Source organism: Piliocolobus tephrosceles, chromosome 12, assembly GCF_002776525.5.
Source record: "Piliocolobus tephrosceles isolate RC106 chromosome 12, ASM277652v3, whole genome shotgun sequence".
Taxonomy (NCBI): Eukaryota; Metazoa; Chordata; class Mammalia; order Primates; family Cercopithecidae; genus Piliocolobus; species Piliocolobus tephrosceles.
This window is the reverse complement of record NC_045445.1, coordinates 31,969,569-31,972,859: the sequence shown is the minus strand read 5'-3', so window position 1 is coordinate 31,972,859 and position 3,291 is coordinate 31,969,569. Positions and strand designations below refer to the sequence as shown.

The 3,291-nt window shown below is 39.0% G+C and overlaps 1 pseudogene; it reads left to right on the top strand.

The window, feature by feature from the left end:
- The first annotated feature begins 231 nt into the window (after window positions 1-231).
- Window positions 232-1,450, top strand: LOC111536042 (annotated as a pseudogene).
- The last annotated feature ends 1,841 nt before the right edge of the window (window positions 1,451-3,291 follow it).

Below are 3,291 nucleotides of genomic sequence, written 5' to 3'. Positions count from 1 at the left end.
TCTGTTATACCTGAGAAGCAAGTTTTTCACCATCACAGAGTGCAAAGTCCATATATAAAAGTCAATTGAAATTTTATACTCCATCAATGAACAACTGAAAATTTAAATGAAGAAAACACTACCACTTATAATGGTACTGAGATATGAAATACTCATAAATAAGCCTAACAAAATGTAATGCTTATGTGCTGAAAAATATAAAACATTTCTCCAGTGGGATTTGATGGTGTGATGTCTCACAGAAAGTTCTCCGCTCCCAGACACGGGTCCCTCGGCTTCCTGCCTTGAAAGCACAGCAGCAGGCATCATGGGAAGGTGAAGAGCTTCCCTAAGGATGACCCTTCCAAGCTGGTCCACACAGCCTTCACAGCCTTCTTGAGATAAAAGATTGGCATGACCCACGTCGAGAGGGGAAGTCAATAGGCCAGGATCCAAGGTGAGTATGAAGGGGTGGTAGAGGCTGTGGCCATTGTAGAGACAACCACCCATGGTGGTTGTGGGCATTGTGGGATATGGGGAAACCCCTCGAGGCATCTGGACTTTCAAGACCATCTTCGCTGAGCACATCAGCAATGAGTGCAAAAGGCGTTTCTACAAGAACTGGCATAAATCTAAGAAGAAGGTCTTTACCGAGTACTGCAAGAAATGGCAGAAAGAGGATGGCAAGAAGCAGGTGTAGAAGGACTTTAGCAGCATGAAGAAGTACTGCCAAGTCATCCGTGTCATTGCCCACACCCAGATACACCTACTTCCTCTGCACCAGAGGGCCCACCTGATGGAGATCTAGGTGAACTGAGGCAACATGGCTGAGAAGCTGTACAAGGCCTAGAAGAGGCTTGAGCAACAGGTACCTGTGATCCAAGTGTTTGGGCAGGATGAGATGATCGAAGTCATTGAGGTGACCAAGGGCAAAGGCTACAAAGGGGTCACCAGTTGTTGGCACACCAAGAAGCTGCCCCACAAGACCAACCACGGCTTGTGCAAAGTGGCCTGTACTAGGGCATGGCATCTTTCCCATGTGGCTTTCTCTGTGGCATGCACTGTCCAGAAAAGCTACCATCATGGCACGGAGATCAACAAGAAGATCTGTAAGATCGGCCAGGGTTACCTTATCACAGACGGCAAACTGATCAAGAACAATGCCTCCATTGACTATGTATGACCTGTCTGACAAGAGCATCAACCTCTGGGTGGCTTTGTCCACTGTGGTGGAGTGACTAATGACTTTGTCATGCTAAAAGGCTGTGTGGTGGGAACCAAGAAGCGAGTGCTCATCCTCTGCAAGTCCTTGCTGGTCCAGACCAAATGGCAGGCTCTGGAGAAGATTGACTTTAAGTTCATTGACACTACCTCCAAGTTTGGCCATTGCCACTTCTAGACTATGAAGGAGAAGAAAGCATTCATGAGACCACTCAAGAAAGACTGAATTGCAAAGGAAGAAGGAGCTTAATGCCAGGAACAGATTTTGCAGCTGGTGGGGTCTCAATAAAAATTATTTTCCACTGAAAAAAATAAATAAATATGAATAAAACATTTATGTGAGAAATCTAGAAAGATCTAAGTAACAGGAGAGATACAGAGTGATCATAGATTACAAAACAATATATTAAGATAATTAAGATATCAAATCTCCTGGCATGAATCAAGGCATTCTCAATCAAAATTCCATCAGGCTGTTTTATTTTCATAAAAGTTATCAAGCTAATTATAAGTTTTATATGAAAAAGTCAAAGAACCTGGAATTACACAAACAACTTTAAGGAAAACAGAATTCAAGGTATTTTACTATTTAATTTTAAGGCTTACAAGTTTATAATTATCAAGTCCGTGTGGCATTGATAAAAGGACAGACATAGAGATTTGTGGAACAACATAGAGAATCCAGAAATAGACATGGACCTATATGTTCCATTGATTTCTTTGACAAATTGCCAATATAATTCACTGATACACGATAGTCTTTTGAAAAATGTTGCTGGGCAATGTATGCATCTCTATTAATAAATGAACCTTGAACCATACATCAAACCACATGAAAAAATTATTTAAAAATATATCATAACCTAAATGTAAATCTATAAAACTTCTAAAAGCAAACCTAGGGGAAAATATTCCTGAATTTTGACTATCCAAAGATATAGTGACTATACAAGAATACAAACCATTCAAGAAAAATAAACGATAAATAAGACATAATTAAAATTGAAAACTGCAGTTCTTTAAAACACAATTTTACAAACATTAAAAGGTAAGCCACAAAGACAAAATATTTGCCAAATACATATCTGATAAAAGACCTATGCACAGAATTTAAAAAGAAAACTATAACTCAATGTTGTATGTGCTAGTACATTTGCATTGCAATAAAAGGAATACCTGAAGCAGGATACTGAGAAAGAAAAGGGTCTTATTTGGCTCATGGTTTTGCAGGCTGTCCAAGAAGCATGGCACCAGTATGTGCCTCTGGTGAGGGTCTCAGGAAGCTTATAATCATGGCGAAAGGTGAAGGGGAATCAGCATGTCACATGGCAAGAGAGGAAGCAAGAGAAAGAGGAGAGGCGCCACACTCTTTGAAATGACAAGATCTCATGTGAACACAGAGTGAAAACTCACTCATTACCACAAACGAGGGCACCAAGCAATTCCTGAGGAGAGATATGCCCCCATGACCCCTACTTGGCCCCATCTTCAATGTTAGAGGTCACATTTTAGCACACATTTGTAAGGGACAAAATATGCAAACCATATCACTGTAGTAATAAGACAACAAAATTTATAGAGGAAAGATTTGAACAGACACTTTATCAAAGAAGAGATACAGATTACAAATAAGCACATGAAAAGATGATCAACACCATTAGCCATTAGGAAAATGTAAATTAAAACCACAATAAGATACCATTACATACCTACTATACTATAAAACTATCTAGATTTTTTGATGCAAATACAAGAAGGAAGAACAAATTTAACTTCCATGCATTGCTGGTAGGAATGCAAACTATGCAAAGATTTTAAAAAAGATTTTGGCACTTTCTTCGAAAAATGAACATACACTTATCATATGACCCAGCCGGTTGAATACTAGTAATTTATCCAAGAGAAATAAAAAGTTGTGTCCACACAAAGAACTTCACACAAATGATCGTAACAGCTTTATTAATAATAGCCAAAAACTGGAAAGTATCCAAATGTTCACCAAATGGTGAATGGCTAAACAAATTGTGGTAGACTTACACAATGAAAACTACTTAGCAATAAAAAGACTGATACACACATCACAGAATATTA